We start from the raw sequence: 20796 nt of genomic DNA, 5'->3' as shown, positions 1-20796 counted from the left end.
AATGAGAAAATGTTCCATTGATTAATTTGCAATTCTGGACTATGGTCCGCATGGGGGTTTTACCTATTCTGGTTTGTTCCCATAGTCTTTTATTTCTTGTATTTGACGAATGGTGAGCTGCTGTGCGAGTGAATATGAATAGATATCGCAACACTTGGGCAGATGAAACGCTCACAAAGGGCAGCCCTGCACGCCTAAATAAACACAGGATTTCCAACTGAGCAAATCACATATAGGTTTTGCTCTTCATTTGTCAAATGTATACTTGAGTTTACATCAACGTTTACATCAGACTAGACAGAGATTCACTCAGCCATAGCAACAAGACGTCACCTTTACACTTGAGGGGATTTAAGGATAGTGGATGAACTGGGGAGCATCACAGAAACACTTCGGTATCACAATTAGGAGATAAAATCATCTAGCATTTCCTTGAAGCTAAATTCGCCGTGACAGGAGTGTGTTGTGTGTAGTCTGTAGTGTGTAGCAGGCTGGGAAGACGGCGAGGCATGGGCCTTGTGTGTTTAAAGCAGCGATGGTGCTGTGAAGTTAAGTCAGCCTGAAGCATCCCCATTGATTTTCCCCAGTCCCCACACGCCTTCTCTCACAGCCCTGGTGTAGAGGAGCATTATGCCCCATGACATCTGATGCTTCTCTGCATCAGTATGTTCAGTACAGATTGCGTTCCTATTAGTAAAATCAACTGCAGAGCAATTACAACCCTCAATAGCTTGTGGTGTAGCTTAGATTTACACTGTTTTGTCTAATGCGCTGATCCCCCTTGTTCCTACCGCCATCTAACCTTATTAATTAATATTCATTTCACGAGACAGCAGGGGGAGAGAAGCCCCTTTTAATTATGCTTAAGCACCTCATTCACAGGCAGGACCTTCATTAGCGAAGTAGCAGGCTGTGGAGACGCCCGTTAATTTGGACTATTCAAAACCATTTGCAGACGTCAACAGTTGTTACTGTTTCACTTTGTGGCATCTCCAGGAAATCACAATAACATACTGGCTATGTTTTTTGAAGTGCCAGCATTCTGTCTCAATAACATGAAACCTATTGGGGCCATACTTGGGAACATTAGAAAAAGTTTTTCTCCGTCTCAAAATGCGCATCAGCCAATAACAAACGATAGTCATACACACGTGATCTAGTTACTTTGGTTGTCCGAGCATGCTGTTGGACTTCTTTTAAGGATGCTTTCATGAAGTGTTGCATCAAGTCCAACGCCGTCAACAATTTTAATTGGCTGATACGGAATTTGAACCCAATATAATCTCGGCCAGCTGTGCAGGTTAGCACAGGTCTAAGCCTGTCAGGTTATCTGATGGGAACAGCTAACATATCGCGTTTGTTCACTCACAACTATGTAAATGATTTTACAGTTTTTTCCAATTGCTTACACACGTTTTCAAAACTGACCTCTTATTTTCATAACTCCACACACAATTCCCAAAACTGCACACATAAAATGCCTCACATCTCCTTCAAAATGTAACACTGCATTCAAAATGCCATAAACACATGTCAGAATGAAGCATTTGCATCAAATGGCAAACACTGCTTTCATAATAGTACATTTTTGTATATACCATGTAAACACTGTTGTTCTAAATCTAATGCTCTTTGGTCTTTCATAGGCTTATATCTACATTTCAATACAATGTTCTACAGTGAAAGTAATCTGCTGAGAGGGGTAACAAGTACACTGTAAACACCAATGTAATGCAGAAACAGAAAATATTTATTAGGCCAAACATTACTGTTGTATACAGCAGCATACAACAAAACCAGAATACAGTAAAGAAAACAATTGTGTGTGTGGGGTCCCGGGGGAGGGGGGGGGCGGTCCAGGAATTGGTAAGGGAGGGGCAGTCACCAGTGCTAAGCTATGCTTCATCTCTTCTCTGGGTCTGGACACAATACTTTGTCCACATCACAAGATACGTTTTCTCTTGCCAAACATTGAGGGAAGTATCTCCTAGCATGGCGTATCCAACCTTGGACAGAGGCAACCTCTATGTCCCCACATGGAGGGAAGTATCTCCTAGCATGGCGTATCCAACCTTGGACAGAGGCAACCTCTATGTCCCCACATGGAGGGAAGTATCTCCTAGCATGGCGTATCCAACCTTGGACAGAGGCAACCTCTATGTCCCCACATGCGTCCTCCATTGCCTGGAGAAGCGGCATGCGGGCATAGGGTTGGAAATCATACACTTTCTAGCGCCAGGCTGAGAAGAATTCCTCTATGGTATTTAGAAAAGTTGAATATGGGGGTAGGTACAAAACTACAAATTGTGGATGGGTGGCAAACCAGTTTTGGACCAGAACAGCCCGGTGAAAACTAACATTGTCCCATAAAACCACAAATCTAGCAGGCTCCTGATCTGGATCAGTGACAGGCATTGTGTAAATTGCATCCAGAAAAGTGAGCATATGGCCGGTGTTGTACGGACCCAGTGTGGCATTGTGATGGAGGACCCCGTTTTGAGTGATGGCAGCACACATAGTTATATTACCCCCACGCTGTCCGGGGACATTGGTAAATGCCCTCTGTCCTATTACATTTCTTCCGTGGCGCCTGGTTTTGGTGAGGTTGAAGCCAACCTCATCCACATGAATACATTCCTGGCGAATTACATGGGCATCCAGCTCCAATACTCTCTGTAACAGACAAAAGGATATACTGATGAGTAAATATGGTATTGTCACGCCTTGTTCATTGTATTTTGTGTTTTTGTTATATGTTTGGGTAGGCCAGGGTGTGACATGGGTTTATATTTGTTGTATTCGTATTGGGGTTTGTATTATTTGGGATTGCGGCTGATTAGGGGTGTGTCTAGTTAGGCTTGGCTGCCTGGGGCGATTCTCAATCAGAGTCAGGTGCTTGTCGTTGTCTCTGATTGAGAACCGTATTTAGACAGCCTGACTTTCGCGTTGTATTTTGTGGGTGTTTGTTCCTGTCTTAGTGTTGTAGTCACCAGATAGGCTGTAATAGGTTTCACGTTTCGTTTGTTGTTTTCATATACTGTTATTTCATGTACCGCGATTATTTTCATTAAAGTCATGAGTAACCTACACGCTGCATTTTGGTCTGACTCTCTTCATACAACAGACGAACGACGTTACAGAAACACCCACCACTCACAGACCGAGCAGCGTGTGAACTGGCAGGATCTGAAGGAGGACATTATGGACAGCAGAAGCATGGAGTATACGACGTGGGAAGAAATCGACAGGTGGGCGGCCGACCCAGAGCGAGTGCAGGAGCCCGCCTGGGATTTGCTTCAGCAGTGCGAAGAAGGCTACAGGGGAAACGAGTCAAAGAAAAAGACACGCCAGAAAAAACTGAGAGGCGCTGGTTTAAACAGGCAGCGACAGCTGGAGCAGCAAAGGGAGGATGAATTATTTGGAGAATGGACATGGGAAGACGTGTTGGATGGTAAAGGTTGTTACACTTGGGAGGAGATATTGGCCGGAAGAGATCGCCTCCCATGGGAACAGGTGGAGGCACTAAGGAGAGCAGAGGCAGCGGGAGATAGGAGCCGACGATACGAGGGAACACGGTTGGCAAGGAAACCGGAAAAGCAGCCCAAAAAAATTATTGGGGGGGGAGCTAGAAGGGAGAATAGTTATGCCAGGTAGACCTGCGCATACTCCCTGTGCTCACCGTTGGGCTAGAGAGACCGGGCAGGCACCGTGTTATGCTATGGAGCGCACAGTGTTTTCAGTACGGGAGCATAGCCCGGTGCGGCACATACCAGCTCTTCCTATTGGCCGGGCTAGAGTGGGCATCGAGCCAGGTAAGCTTGGGCAGGCTCAGTGCTCAAGAGATCCAGTGCGCCTGCACGGTCCGGTCTATCCAGAGCCACCTCTACACACCAGTCCTCCGGTAGCAGCTCCCCGCACCAGGCTTCCTGTGCGTGTTCTCGCGCCAGTACCACCAGTTCCAGCACCACGCACCAGGCCTCCAGTGCGCCTCGCCTGTTCAGCTGCAGCCAGCGCTTTTCTCCCCTCCTGCGCTGCCGGAGTCTCCCGCTTGTTTAGCGCAGCCAGAGCATTTCTCCTCTCCTGTGCTGTTGGAGTCTCCCGCCTGTTTAGCACAGCCAGAGCCTTTCTCCTCTCCTGCGCTGTTGGAGTCTCCCGCCTGTTTAGCGAAGCCAGAGCCTTTCTCCTCTCCTGCGTTGCCGGAGTCTCCAGTCTGCCCAGCGCCGCCAGTGCTCCCAGTCTGCCCAGTGCTCCCAGTCTGCCCAGCGCGGCCAGTGCTCCCAGTCTGCCCAGTGCTCCCAGTCTGCCCAGCGCCGCCAGTGCTCCCAGTCTGTCCAGTGCTCCCAGTCTGCCCAGCGCCGCCAGTGCTCCCAGTCGGCCCAGCGCCGCCAGTCTGCCCAGCACCGCCAGTCGGCCCAGCGTCGCCAGTCTGCCAGGATCTGCCAGAAGTGCCAGTCTGCCAGGATCCGCCAGTTCGGCCAGACAACCTGAATCATCCAGTTCCACCAGCCAGCCAGGATTTACCGGAGCCTACTACCTGCCTGAGCTTCCTCTCAGTACTGAGCTTCCTCTCAGTACTGAGCTTCCTCTCAGTACCGGGCTTCCTCTCAGTACCGGGCTTCCCCTCAGTACCGGGCTGCTTCGGTCCCAGGCTGCCCCTCTGTCCCGGGCTGCCCCACTGTCCCGAGCTGCCCCTCTGTCCTGAGATGCCCCTCTGTCCTGAGACGCCCCTCTGTCCTGAGCTGCCCCTCTGTCCCGGGCTGCCCCGCTGTCCCAGGCTGCCCCTCTGTCCCGAGCTGCCCCTCTGTCCTGAGCTGCCCCTCTGTCCCGGGCTTCCCCGCTGTCCCAGGCTGCCCCTCTGTCCCGAGCTGCCCCTCTGTCCTGAGATGCCCCTCGGTTATGTGGGGATCAGGGTGAGGACTATTAGGCCATGGTCGGCGGAGAAGGTGGATTATCCCAGGACGCGAAGGGGAGGAACTAGGACATTTATGGAGTGGGGTCCACGTCCCGAGCCAGAACCGCCACCATGGACAGACGCCCACCCGGACCCTCCCTATGCTCTTGAGGTGCGTCCCGGAGTCCGCACCTTAGGGGGGGGGGGGTTCTGTCACGCCTTGGTCATTGTATTTTGTGTTTTGTTTGAGTAGGCCAGGGTGTGACATGGGTTTATATTTGTTGTATTCGTATTGGGGTTTGTATTATTTGGGATTGCGGCTGATTAGGGGTGTGTCTAGTTAGGCTTGGCTGCCTGGGGCGATTCTCAATCAGAGTCAGGTGCTTGTCGTTGTCTCTGATTGAGAACCGTATTTAGACAGCCTGACTTTCGCGTTGTATTTTGTGGGTGTTTGTTCCTGTCTTAGTGTTGTAGTCACCAGATAGGCTGTAATAGGTTTCACGTTTCGTTTGTTGTTTTCATATACTGTTATTTCATGTACCACGATTATTTTCATTAAAGTCATGAGTAACCTACACGCTGCATTTCGGTCTGACTCTCTTCATACAACAGACGAACGACGTTACAGGTATGTCTGAAGTACTGGAAGTAGTGTTGCATATATATACCTCTACAAAGTCATGTTGCATATTCTTGACTCTGTCAGAGTTTCTCTCAAATGGCACCATGTAAAGTTGTTTCATCGTCACTCGGTGCCGTTGGAGGATGCGTTGTATGGTCGACAGGCTTGCAGCATTGATGTTGTTAAATATGGTGTCATTATTCAAGATATGCTTTCTTATCTCTCGAATCCTAATTGCATTGTTGGCCAAAACCATATTTATAATTGCAGTCTCTTGTACATCTGTAAACAAGCGTCCTCGTCCTCCATGATGTCTTTGCCTTTCCACTCTGTACAGAATTCGAACACAGTATGTGTTCAGCATAGGAACTGTAAACAATGTACAAAAAAATGTAGTACAGCATGATAACCAACCTCATTCATTCAATGCAGTGCAGTAAATGGATGGATTATCGTTACAAATGTTTATGCAATACCATGCAGTCATACGTATTTTACAGTACATTACTGTAATGCTAAAATAGCCATTAGATAGTTGCATACATGTTCTCATTTCTGAAGGTTCGAATTGTGGACGCCACTGTAAATCGACTCAAGTTGGAATGGACTCTCAGTCCAGCCTCTCTCATGGTCAAACCGTGGTTGATTACATGACTGACAAGTGTTTCCCTAATCTCATCAGAGATGGCTCTCCTTCCTTCTTTTCTTTGCCCTTGTCCTCTTCTTCCTCTTCTTCTCACTCCTCTTGCTCTCTGTCCATTGTTGGCATCCATTGTTAAAAACAGGTAATCTGACCTTTGACATATTTATAGGCCTATACTACAGTAAAGCAGTGATTGGTTAGTGATCAGTTAAGCTATTAGTGTTTGCACATGTGAGGAGTGTGTGTGTGACCTGGTGAATAAGTGTAGGATTTAGATTGGTTGTGTTTGGAAAAGGAAAGCAATTCACTTCCTGTTAGATTTTTGTGTTTTAGGTAGAGAATTGTGTGTAGTGTTTTGAAAAAAAGTGTTTTATGCAATTGACAACTGAGTCAAAGGCTGAGAAATAGCTTATGGTTTTGGATATTTGGTGTGTAGTTTTGCACTTTGAGTGAGAGGTTTCAAAAATCGTGTGACCTGAAAAGATTTTGTGTGTAAGCAGTTGGAAAAAAACTGTAATTAGCCAATGCGCGTTTTGACACAGAGAAAATAACGTAAATCTTTTTCTAATGTTCGGAAGTACAGCCCCGGCAGGTTCTTCCTGGTTCACTGAAGAGGGACATTTTTCAGGAGACCTGACTGTGCCTATTATTCATACTAGATTATTTTATTAAATTTATTCAACCAGTTATTCTCAAGGAGTTATTCTCAAATCCCTTGAGAGTAAACATAACTTCACAAGAGAACTGGCAGAAGTAAGTGAACCAAAGTTGCCCTTTCCCCTGTAAATCAGATACAGCTGGAGGACTTGAATCCTTAGGGAGATGATTCTGTTTGTTTCAGTCAAATAGTGATAGGGAAGAAATCACCTCGGAGCGCTCAGAATTCCCTTAGAGTGAGCAAGTTGCTTAAAAAGACCAAAGAGTTCAGAGCTTTGTGTGTGTGTGTGTGTGTGTGTGTGTGTGTGTGTGTGTGTGTGTGTGTGTGTGTGTGTGTGTGTGTGTGTGTGTGTGTGTGTGTGTGTGTGTGTGTGTGTGTGTGTGTGTGTGTGTGTGTGTGTGTGTGTGTGTGTGTGTGTGTGTGTGTGTGTGTGTGCGAGAGACAGACAGAGAGAGAGAGAGACCTAGAGAAGAGTCCCCTGAGCTAGTCCTGGGGCTCTGTTCACAAACATAAACAGACCCCATAGAGCCTCAGGACAGGAACAGCATCTCAATTAGACCCAACCAAATCATGAAAAACCTAACAGATATTTACTTGACACGTTGGAAATTATTTAACAAAAAAACTGAGCAAACTGGAATGATATTTGACCCTAAACTAAGAATACACAGTGGCAGAATACCTGACCATTGTGACTGACCCAAATGTAAGGAAATCTTTGACTATGTTCAGACACAGTGAGCATGGCCTTGCTATTGAGAAAGGCCGCTGTAGGCGGACCTGGCTCTCAAGAGAAAACAAACTATGTGCACACTGCCCACAAAAGTAGGTGGAAGGTGAGCTGCACTTCCTAACCTATTGCCAAATGTATGATCATATTAGAGACACATATTTTCCCAGATTACACAGACCCACACATTTTGATAAACTCCCATATGTAACACAGTGCGCCATCACAGCATTACATAGTACATAGTCATAATATGACATTTGAAAAGTGTCTATTCCTTTGAAACTTTGAGTGTAATATTTACTGTTAATTTTGATAGATAATTAACAAAAGTGAAATAATACATTTCACTTGCATTGGCAATGTAAACATATGTTTCCCGTGCCAATAAAGCCCTTTGAATTGAATTTAATTGAGAGATCGAGACAGAGAGAGACAGAGAGAGATAACCTAAACACTTCTGGGAAATTTGGAAAACTCTAAACAAACAACAACACGAAGAGTTATCTATCCAAAATGATGAATGGATAAACCACTTCTCCAATCTTTTTTGGCTCGATAACAAGAAACAAGAAACAAACAGCAAAAACATATCCATGATCAAATACACATCTTAGAATCAACTATTAAAGACTAACAGAAGACACCGAATTCTCCAATTACATTGACTGAACTACAGGACAAAATACAAACCCTCCAACTCAAAAAAAGACTGTAGGATTGATGGTATCTTAAATTAAATGGTAAAATATACAGATCACAAATTCCAATTGGCTATACAAAAAACTCTTTAACATCATCATCAGCTCTGGCATATTCCTAAATATTTGGAACCAAGGACTGATAACCCCAATCCACAAAAGTGGAGACAAATTTGACCCCAATAACTACCATGGGATAACCGTCAACAGCAACCTTGGGAAATTCCTCTGCATTATCATTAAGGGCAGACTCATATATTTATTCAGTGAAAACAATGTACTGAGAAAATGTCATATTAGCTTTTTACCAAATTACCATATGACAGACCCTGCACACCCTAATTGACAAACACAACAAATCAAAGGTAGAGTCTTCTCATGAGAGAGAGAGAGAGAGCGAGAGAGAGAGAGAGAGAGAGAGAGAGAGAGAGAGAGAGAGAGAGAGAGAGAGAGAGAGAGAGAGAGAGAGAGAGAGAGAGAGAGAGGGAGAGGGAGAGGGAGAGGGAGAGGGAGAGGGAGATAGATGTACATATATAAACAAATTACTTTATTTGTTTGGAACTTTTGTGAGTGTAATGTTTACTGTTCGTTTTTAAATTGTTTTTTTCACATTTGTTATTATCTATTTCAAATCAATTCAAATTGTATTTGTCACATGCGCCGAATACAACAGGTACAGTACCTTGCAAAAGTATTCATCCCCCTTGTCGTTTTCCTTATTTTGTTGCATTACAACCTGTAATTTAAAGACTTTTATTTGGATTTCATGTAATGGATATACACAAAATAGTCCAAATTGGTGAAGTGAAATATAAAAAATAAAAAAACGTTCATCCCCTTTGCTATTAAGCCCCTAAATAAAATCTGGTGCAACCAATTACCTACAGAAGTCACATAATTAGTTAAATAAAGTTCACCTGTGTGCAATCTAAGTGTCACATGATCTGTCACATGATCTCAGTATATATACACCTCTTCTGAAAGAACCCAGAGTCTGCAACACCACCAAGCAAGCGGCACCATGAAGACCAAAGAGCTCTCCAAACATGTCAAGGACAAAGTTGTGAAGTACAGATCAGGGTTGGGTTATAGAAAAATCTCAGAAACTTTGAACATCCCACGGAGCACCATTAAATCCATTATGAAAAGATTTAAAGAATATGGCACCACAACAAACCTGCCAAGAGAGGGCTGCCCACAAAAACTCACGGACCAGGCAAGGAGGGCATTAACCAGAGAGGCAACAAAGAGACCAAAGATAACCCTGAAGGAGCTTCAAAGCTCCACAGCGGAGATTGGATTATCTGTCCATAGGATCACTTTCAGCTGTACACTCCACAGAGCTGGGCTTTACGGAAGTGTGGCCAGAAAAAAGCCATTGCTTCTAGAAGAAAAAAATAGCAAACATGTGTGGTGGTCGCCAAAAGGTGTGTGGGAGACTCCCCAAACATATGGAAGAAGGTACTCTGGTCAGGGTGTGACAGTGTGAATAGTTTTTTTGTCGAATTGCTTGATTGTTTCACAATGAAAAATATTTTGCATCTTCAAAGTGGTAGGCATGTTGTGTAAATCAAATGATACAACCCCCCCCCAAAATCGATTTTAATTCTAGGTTGTAGGGCAACACAATAGGAAAAATACCAAGGGGTGTAAATACTTTCACAAACCACTGTACAGACCTTACTATGAAATGCTTACTTTACAAGCCCTTAACCAACAATGCAGTTCAGGAAATAGAGTTAATCAAATATTTACAACAACAAAAAAAGTGAATAAATAAATAATAATAATAAAATATAAACAAAATCAAAAAGTAACACAAGAAAAACAACTGCAATGTAAACATATGTTCCCCATGTCCATTGAATTGAGAGAGAGAGAGAGAGAGAGAGAGAGAGAGAGAGAGAGAGAGAGAGAGAGTACAGAGTGTTTTTGAGCACAAGTGTTATGTGACTGTGTACAGTGTGTAATGAAAAAAGCTCTTGACAGACTACGAACAGGTGAGAACGCTCTTATATACACTAATGGAAAGAACGGTAGGAAATTGTGGGTCAAAGCTATCATGACTTACAGGTTTCAGTGTGAATATTCCCCACACACCATGCTCTATGGTTAAACAGAACAGAGGGCCAGCCATATGATTCAAATGTACCAAAGATCTGTCAATAGACCATAATGGAAAAATATGTCGCCCAAGCAGACAAATAAACATCTTAGAAGCACAGGCTGATTTTCACATTGAGTCAAATGTCCTACTGCATATTTCAGTGGAGTAGCTGAGTGACTGAAATGAGAAAGATACTGAATGTTCCAAAACGATCCTCCACTGAGTGATGCTCAAGCTGTGAAGTTAGACGAGGCAGGTGGGACGGGAGCGGGAACTAAACATCCATTAACACCAACACAGCCCTCGGCCGTGATGCTCACATAATGAACAGCCGCTGACAAAGCCTCAGCTGGTGTAGCAACACCAGGAAGCAAGGCAAAGATCAAAAGGGTCATGTTCCCATGACAACATAATGCCTGTCATCAAGGAAAGGGATTATGATTTAAAATGCACAGGTGGCTAGTCCCTTGTTGTTGACCAGATCTTGGGTTTTGGGACTAAACTTGGCTAAGTGTCCACATAAGAATTCCTGCCCAATACATTGCTTCATTCTAAGTAGTGTACTAATGTTGATATGGCTCTCTGCTAGGTGCAAGGCAGTTTAAGTGTGGTGAATTCTGAGATATAAACAAGTCATGTCTTTACTGACTAATAAAACAAATTGGTTTATTTTTAATTCAGGAAGTTGTTTAATGAACCACAACAGAGTTCCTTGGCAGAGCTTCATATTGGCGCCAAAACAACTTGACGTAAACAACTGCAGCGTTCGCACGATTAACAAATCCCACACAGGTTCCCTCAAAAATCCCTTACATCACTTTTCAGCTCAGGCCTGTAATACTCTGTAACTAGAACGTTAATGGGGAGACCTAAGTAGACTAGCTTACGCTAGCTTACAAAGCTAGTGTGTGAGAGCGTTTGTTTCTTGCCAGGATTTCAACTGACAACCCTCGGGTGACGTGCCAAGTTCCTCATGTCCTGCTGCAGACAATTTGCCATTATATTACTGAGGTGAGCTGATGCCATCACTTTCGTGCATTACACAGAAAAGGCTGTGAGGAGATACTTCCCTCCGCTCTGCTGAGAGAGTGAGAGAGAGAGGCTGAGGGCGAGAGAAAGAGAGAGAGAGATGAGTGAGCGGACATAGTGATTCTACAGCATCAGACAGGTGTATGAAGTGGAAGCATCACCCAGGGGCAGATTCAGAGTGACATGGAAAATCTCCCAATGGAATTTGCTAGTTCTTTTATAACTGCTGGAGAGGAAAGTGTTTTCTTGGGGGAAGCCCAACTCTCAGCAGCTCCAAACCAGGCAATATGTGCACTAAGTCGTATGCAACAGGATTTGGTCAATTAGGCATAAAAGTGTGTGAAGATGCTGTTCGATAATCAAACACAGGCCGGGAAAAAAACAGGACAGCTTCACCTGTATATCGCATGGACCTACAAAATCCAGAAACACAGCAACCACATAAGAAATGACCCTAAGTACCAGGGGCTGGTCTAGTGGTCATGCTGCCACCCCTGGACCACATATGCCCATAGAGGCAACGGCTTCATCCCCCTTTCCACCACTCAATTTCACTCATATTCCTCTCTTATAAATGCCCTGCCAATAACACAAAATCTCCCCCAGTCCCCTGGAAAAAAAGAAAGGACTCTAAAACAATTAACAAAATTATGAAATGACAACAACCTTTTTCACACCTGACTAAAACAGACTATTGTCATTAACTGGGGTTACCATCATTGTCTGTAACAGGCTCAGACATCATTTACCAGAAGTCTCGCTACCATTGCTAATATAATGCGACATAATCACATTCAGAAAGTGCTAATCATATTTCATGCTCCCACAGACTTTAGTGGGTAGTGTCCTCAGCCTGAGAGACCTTTTCCTGCCAGAGCAGGATCAACTGAGAGTATAATCAGCTATGCTTACAGCCCCAGTACGCAATTGCCGTGAGCAATTACAGATGAGCCAGAAGTGGATTCCTTGAGGGGATGTGAAAGTGTGGAACAAACTAAAGGGAAATCATTCGACATTTAGCTCTTATCAAATGGTCTACCAAGGCTTTACATACGCAAACATATCACCGAGGTGACAAAGTTTGATAGATTTCTTCAGGTATTGCTAGTGGACACCAAACACGCTCAACCACTTGGATGTGTGGAGGAATACCCTTCTCAGGCAAATGTGTGCAGCCATGCCCGGGACCAGGAACAGAAACATGCACATTGATGCTTCATGTATGTGACATCAGGAAGTGCTCTACTAGAACCACATCAGAGGAGGCTGGTGTGAGGAGCTATAGGAGGACGGGCTTCAAGCCATTCCAATGAGCTTGTCCTCCTATAGTTCGCCCCACCAGCTTCTCCTGGACCACATATTTTTTGTGACATGTTGACCTCTTACCATTACAATAACAGGGGAGGTTAGCATATTTGGAGGGAGTATGATATTTATGCCTCTGTAACCTTCTCACTCATCATTATTTATGATTCATTCAGGACTATCTGTAATCATGGTAGCATCCACATTACTGTAGAAGTGTTTAGAAACATATTCTATTCTTATTTACAATAAAAGTGTCTCCAAAATGACACCATGCATTATTTACCCTTCATTTCTATTGGGCACAAAATAATCTAAAACACAACCAAAACAAACAGCAAATGCATTCAACAAGTTTGTAGAGTCACAAGCTTGATGTAATCATAGCGTGCTAAGAATATGGAATCAAATACCAAACTTTTGACTACTTTAAAACACATGAGTTTGCCCCAATACGTTTGGTCCCCTAAAATGGATGGACTATGTACAAAAAGTGTTGTAACTTCAAAACGGTTCACTTGATCTGGATGAAAATACCCTCAAACTAAAGCCGACAGTCTGCACTTTAAATCAAATCCAAAATGCTGGAGTACAGATCCAAAACAATCAAAAAATATGTCACTGTCCCAATACTTTAGGAGTTTATTATCTGTTTTCCCATTCATGCCTGCTTCATGTGCTTACACAGCCATCTTTATGCATCGCCATCTAGCCATGAGCCACCATCATGAATCTCACTGTATGTGGCTAGTGGCTACAGTTTAGAACCTGCTGTAGACTAACAGTTCAAATTGCAGAGACAGATTAATGATCCAATGTAAGGTGCATGTTTTACAAAAACTTTTCCTAAAGCACTTTATGGATGTGACATTACCCGTCCCAATCACAGCCCCTATGTTGTAAAGCATTCAAATACGCCCTCGATTGGGCCTACATCAACAAAATACTTCATTGCACAGAAACAAATGGTTCATAACCCCATGTTGCTCCTCAGGGTTAGGGGAGGGACAGTTGAACCACTATCACATTTAATTGAGACAAAAACATTTTACATTTTCATCAAGAGCTTGATAGGGTTGTGGGAAAGTTCATTTGACTACAAATGTCTTCATTGGCTCATTAAACTCTCTGAATTCCTCTCTAATTATCCAAGTCCAAGATCTAGCAGCAGGCAGTATTTACTGTTGGTCAAAGTAATAACTTCAAACATGTTCTTACTGTCTTACTCAGTGTGAAAAGCTGTGCTAGCATGCATCTAACATTTATTGACTTTAAACTTATTGGTTTCCCTCCTTGTCTACAGGGCTGCCACATTTAAACACATCACCAGCAATTTTCTTTGCAAAAGCTACATTCTATCCAGGGCCGGCACCAGAACATTTCCATAGGCCGGCACGTTGATTTCTATAGGCAGGCACGTTGATTTCCATAGGCAGGCACGTTGATTTCTATAGGCAGGCACGTTGATTTCCATAGGCAGGCACGTTGATTTTTCCATAGGCAGGCACGTTTGATTTCCATAGGCAGGCACGTTGATTTCCATAGGCAGGCACGTTTGATTTCCATAGGCAGGCACGTTGATTTCCATAGGCAGGCACGTTGATTTCCATAGGCAGGCACGTTTGATTTCCATAGGCAGGCACGTTTGATTTCCATAGGCAGGCACGTTGATTTCCATAGGCAGGCACGTTTGATTTCCATAGGCAGGCACGTTGATTTCAGGCACGTAGGCAGGCAGTTGATTTCCATAGGCAGGCACGTTGATTTCCATAGGCAGGCACGATTTCCATAGATTTCCATAGGCAAGCACGTTTTCCATATTTCCATAGGCAAGCACGTTGATTTCCATAGGCAGGCACGTTGATTTCCATAGGCAGGCACGTTGATTTCCATAGGCAGGCACGTTGATTTCCATAGGCAGGCACGTTGATTTCCATAGGCAGGCACGTTGATTTCCATAGGCAGGCACGTTGATTTCCGGCAAGCACGTTGATTTCCATAGGCAGGCACGTTTGATTTCCATAGGCAGGCACGTTGATTTCCATAGGCAGGCACGTTGATTTCCATAGGCAGGCACGTTGATTTCCATAGGCAGGCATGTTGATTTCGTTTTTCCATAGATTTTTCCATAGGCAGGCACGTTGATTTCACGTTTGATTTCCATAGGCAGGCACGTTGATTTCCATAGGCAGGCACGTTTGATTTCCATAGGCAGGCACGTTGATTTCCATAGGCAGGCACGTTGATTTCCATAGGCAGGCACGTTGATTTCCATAGGCAAGCACGTTGATTTCCATAGGCAGGCACGTTGATTTCCATAGGCAGGCACGTTGATTTCCATAGGCAGGCAGATTTGCACAGGCACGTTGATTTCCATAGGCAAGCACGTTGATTTCCATAGGCAGGCACGTTGATTTCCATAGGCAGGCACGTTGATTTCCATAGGCAGGCACGTTTGATTTCCATAGGCAAGCACGTTTGTCCCGGGACCTCCTATGTGCGCACGTGAAAAAGCTTGTGGAGTTTCAAGTTTATCCTACCATTTCTACCCATCTGTGTGCCAGTTATTATTTTTGTGGAACAGTTTAATTTCAATAAAAAGGTTTTTCTCTTCTCAAAATCATTGTCATGTGTCATGCTGGTATAAAGGATTTGGAGAAAGGTGCAGGAATACATAATAGGGTTTTTTAATATATCCATAACACTTATACAAAACACTGGGATGGTACCCAAACAAAAGAGCAAGGATAAACCTCATAGAACAACGCTGGACGAGACCCGTAATGCACAACAACACGCAGCACTGAAGCTGAAAGGCCTCATCGGTACAGACACGACCATAGGTACTGACATGACCATAGGTACAGACACGACCATAGGTACTGACATGACCATAGGTACAGACACGACCATAGGTACTGACATGACCATAGGTACAGACACAACCATAGGTACTGACACGACCATAGGTACAGACACGACCATAGGTACTGACACGACCATAGGTACTGACACGACGCATTGTTCCTCCATCTCCACTCCCTCCGTGGAGATGAAATAGCCCAAGAAGGACACGGACCACTGGAAAAACAAACATTTCTCCTGTTTAACATATAGACCATACTCCATCAGTCTTCTCAACACAGACCTGACTAATGAGAGATGCTGGATGTGGTCAGCAGAATAGACCAAAATGTTGTCTATGTAGACCACTACGCCCCGTCCCAGCATGTCCCAAAACATTTCACTGATGAAGGCCTGGAAGACTGAAGGAGCATTAGACAGGCCAAAGGGCATTACGAGATACTCATAATGACCCGTGGTCATGGAAAAAGCTGTCTTCCATTCAACGCCTGCACGAATGCACGCCAGATTGTAGGCGCTCCTCAAGTCCCGCCTCGTGAAGTACTGCACCCCATGCATTTGTTCGATGATGGTTGGGATAAGGGGTAAAGGATAGCTGGACTTGTTCAGCATAGTTCAGTGTTCAATAATCCATGCAGGGGTGCAGTCCCCCATCTTTCCTCTTAACAAATAAGAAGCTTGAGGAGGCTGGAGACTTCGAGGGGCGGATAAAACCCTGCTGGGGACTCTCCTGTACCTAGGTCTCCATGGCCTTAGTCTCCGCATAGGAGAGGGGATAGATGTGTCCTCCCGGGAGGACTGTGTCAGACAACAGGTCAATGGCATAGTCCCAGGGGCAATGAGGAGGCAGGGGTGTAGCCTGGGTCTTAGAGAAAACCCGGTGCAGATCCTGGTGCTCCTCCGGTGAATCCACTTGAGGACCACAGTCTGGACTTTCCACCGTAGTGGTGTTGACAGACACTGCGATACACCTTCCCTGACACTCCTGTGACCAACCCAGCAGTCTCCTTTCGGACCAGCAAACTCAACTAAGGGAGACCTAAAACAACGGGGTGTGTGTGGGTGTCTATAATCAAGAATGTGATCTGTTCTGAATGACTGTCCTGGGTCAGCAAAGAAACAGGAACAGCAATGTGATGTACGAACCCTGTCCCTATTGGACCATTATCCAAGGCTTGAACTGAAATGGGTGACTGTAGGGGAACCAAAGGGATGCGTATTGCAGTGGCCATCTAAAATTCCTGGCAGCTCCGGAATCAATCAGATCTAACGGGATTGAAGGGCGGGGGTACACAGGGAATTTAACGGGAAAACACACTGCTTGATTTGACAGACAAGGAGAGGAGACCTTGCCTCTTACCTGGGTTGGTACAGGGGATTTCCCTGGCTTGTCACATCCTCGCCTCCTAGGGGATAGAGAGCAGGTCGGGTAGAAATGACCCCTTTCCCCACAATAGAAGCAGAGGCCCAGATTCCTCCTTCTCCTATGCTCTGCCTCAGGCAAACGTGCCAAGCCTACCTCCATCGGCTCTGGCCATGGAGTAGGTGTATCCATGGGCTCCGGATTCCACGCAGGTTTACTTCAGGACCACAGGAGGTTGTCCAACCAGTTTGCCATGCTGATGAGCTGGTCGAGTGACAGGTTGTCATCACGGCAGGTTAACTCCAGCTGTACCTCCTCCCGCAGTCCGCTGAGAGCCAACTCGTTCCATCCGGTGGAAGCCGCAATGATCTTGAACTCCAGGGCGAACTCCGAGGTGGTCCTAGCTCCTTGGCGTAGTTGGAGTAGATACTCACCGCCCTCTGCCCTCCACAGGATGATCAATATGATGATAATGAATCCAGTTCAGTGAAGCCTAGAAAGCCGGTGACATCAACCTCCGGTATTGGGGTGATCCGTGACATCATACATGGAAATCATACAAATCTGAAGTAAAATGCTAAAAATCTGAAAGTTAAAATATATCTATGGCGAGAGCACCAGCCTCTGGACACATTGATACACTGTGATCCATTGGTGGCTTTTTTGACTTGTGTGAGGTGAAGAAAAGATTGACTGAGAAGCTCAGCTTATTAGTGATGTTTGTGATGAGTGAAGACAATCAGAAATCAGACATTGCCAAATGGGCTCTTTCCTACATATGCATTCAGGAGAGAGACACACCATATCTTTGCCACACAAAAACTCCCGTTCTTCTTGATGCAACATTTTAAATTATACCCAAGAGACATTATCTTCACATACTTTGAGACACTTTCACTGATTGCCACAACTCAACCAGCTAGACCTATCTTCACTTGCACTTCCCAAATTGAAGGCTTCCCAAATAGGCATAGGCCTACACACAGCTATTTCTTCAAAAGAGCCTAATGATCCTCTGTGGCTGAGTCATCCTCGCAGGTGAAGTATTTTGAATGATTTTATTTAGACAGGTGTAATTCTATAATTTTGTCAAAACATTACTCTACTTCAGGGCAATCCAGCATCGTAACAGTGCACTGTGCACCTGCCAACACTCCTTTCCAATCCTGAAACCAGAGATTTGTATATAATAATGAAATGCTCATGTCTCTGTCCTAACAATGGAACTCTTTGTCCCAAAAGCGGGAAGGCAAGCACATTGGGCTTACGCATTGGACTTATTCTAGACAGATTTTGATGAGAGTGAGCTCTCTTGCTTCGGCCTCTTCCTCTCTGCTGAAACTATTTCACTGGAGAAAGCATCAGAGCGAGCTAAACAGCGCCCCTCGGTCTAACTATATGTAGCCCATGTATTTGAAGCTGTCTGAACAGAAATACTATGACATGCCATACTCTTTTGGTCCAGACAGCATCAGATACATGGTCAAAACATACAGAGACAGAGGAAGGCTGTTTAGCTCGCTCAGCTGCTTTAACTGAGGTTGATGTGTCTTTCTCTCGGTCAAATAAGTGATCAATATTTCAATATTTTATTTGGACTGGCAAGGAGGTACGGTAGGGCGGCCCCATAACGGTTCTATCTCCTGCTGTCAGCCATAACTGGCCGTGTGGGGAGTTAAGGAAGTGGTCATTACTCTACATTTGAAGTAGAGAAACTCCACAGAGAAATAAATAGATTGCTTCTGTCCCCTGATGTCGTGGGCACTCAGCACCTGTATGCCCTGCTGTAAGAATCCTGTCATTGGCACTCAGAACCTATATGCACTGCAGCAAGAGCATAGCCACCAGGAGATGTTTGGAGTTGGGGGTGCTGTGTCAATAATTGCATTTGCAAAGTGGCATACTGTTGAGCAGACAGGTTTTTAGGATTTCCACACATGGGGATTTTATTGGTTACAGGATCTGGATTTTTTTTTGCTTTTTATATGCAATTCTATGTAATTTACATGATAGAAGACGTTAGCAGAATATTTTTTCATACCACACAAATGGCCAAATGCAGCAGGCTACTGTGCAACTCACTATTCAGGTTGGATGCAATTGTGGAACTATATTTCCTTTTTCTTTGGCCAACTTAAGTTCCAACTGTAATGTTGTGTTTGCCTGTGATATAATGTCCTGCTCATATATCTTCCCTTGATTGGGAACTTCATGAAATGGGTTTCCATGGCCAAGCAGCCGCACACAACCCTAAGATCACCATGTGCAATGCCAAGTGTCGATTGGAGTGGAGTAAAGCTCGGCGCCATTGGACTCTGGAGCAGTGGAAACACATTCTCTGGAGTGATGAATCACGCTTCACCATCTGGCAGTCCTATGGACAAATCTGGGTTTGGCGGATGCCAGGAGAATGCTACTTGCCTGAATGCATAGTGCCAACTTTAAAGTTTGGTGGAGGATGAATAATGGTCTGGGGCTGTTTTCATGGTTCTGGCTAGGCCCCTTAGTTCCAGTGAAGGGAAATCAATGCTACAGCATACAATGACATTCTACATGATTCTGTGCTTCCAACTTTGTGGCAACAGTTTGGGGGAGGCGCTTTCCTATTTCAGCATGACAATGCCCCCGTTCACAAAGTGAGTTCCATACAGAAATGGTTTATCGAGATCGGTGTGGAAGAACGTGACTGGCCTGCACAGAGCCTTGACCTCAACCCCATCGAACACCTTTGGGATGAATTGGAACACCGACTGCGAGTCAGGTCTAATTGCCCAGTATTAGTGCCCGACTTCACTAATGCTCTTGTGTCTGAATGGAAGTCCCACCAGCAAGGTTCTAACATCTAGTGGAAAGCCTTCCCAGAAGAGTGGAGGCTGTTATAACAGCAAATGGGGGACCAACTCCATATTAATGCCCATAATTTTGGAATAAGATGTTTGACGAGCAGGTGTCCATTTACTTTTGGTCATGTAGTGTATGACCCTTCTGTTGTGCATTCGAGTGAAAGTCAACAAAATTGCAAGGTGAAATTGTCTGCTTCGAGAGACGTCTGTGTAATCTTTTGACACTACATGACACAAACAGTGATTTATAGCTTATTAGGGTGGTGCCTTCCTTTTGCGATTTCTCAAACAATGATCTTTAGGTCTGACAGAGTAGGGCCTTCCCTCCCCTTTCAAATATTATATCCATGTGTTTTAAAATGATAACCTTTAACAGCTGATTTTAGCTGGTGGAATCTCCACTTTTGTCGCCTGTCTAAAACCTTAATGTGATTTGAATGTCTCCAATTGTTGGCATGAACTACTTAAGGTACATACCTTGACTGTTGCGCTTCGAAATCACAGGGGATTCTGCAGGCTCAAAGATTGCTCAAAGAAAAGTTACTCAAATAAACTTTTAATGCTCAAAGAAAGGTTGTGCAGTGAAATACTTGGGTGTTGTCTACTAATACTACAACTCTACCTGAAAAGACTTACATTTGTACAGAAATAGAGAAGAATAAAACCCGTCAGGAAACCTTTAAAAAAAAGGTGTCCATACGAAACATCAACACTAAAAAAGGTATCCGTTCAATGGTCTCGTCTTTGTTTCTCAGCAGTACACAGCACGGGGGATGTCTGTACACAGGCATGCTGATAACTGCTTTATCATGGCTGTGCAGAACACCATTGACTTCACTGTTGGGCCGGAGGGAGGATGTGTAACTGTTTTTTATTTATTTATCTCTAATCCAAATTTTAGCCCAATTCTATTCAATGCCCGCCTACAGCTTGCAACTGTTCAGCGAGTGAGAACTGCAGGCAGCCCCAAGCTGCTGTGAGACTTCCTATCCAGCTGGTTCATCTGCTGCTGTCTCACTCCAAGTCCTCTTTCCATTGT

The sequence above is a fragment of the Oncorhynchus gorbuscha genome, linkage group LG17 (genome assembly GCF_021184085.1).
Source record: "Oncorhynchus gorbuscha isolate QuinsamMale2020 ecotype Even-year linkage group LG17, OgorEven_v1.0, whole genome shotgun sequence".
NCBI classification, from domain to species: domain Eukaryota; kingdom Metazoa; phylum Chordata; class Actinopteri; order Salmoniformes; family Salmonidae; genus Oncorhynchus; species Oncorhynchus gorbuscha.
This window is presented reverse-complemented; position numbering follows the sequence as displayed.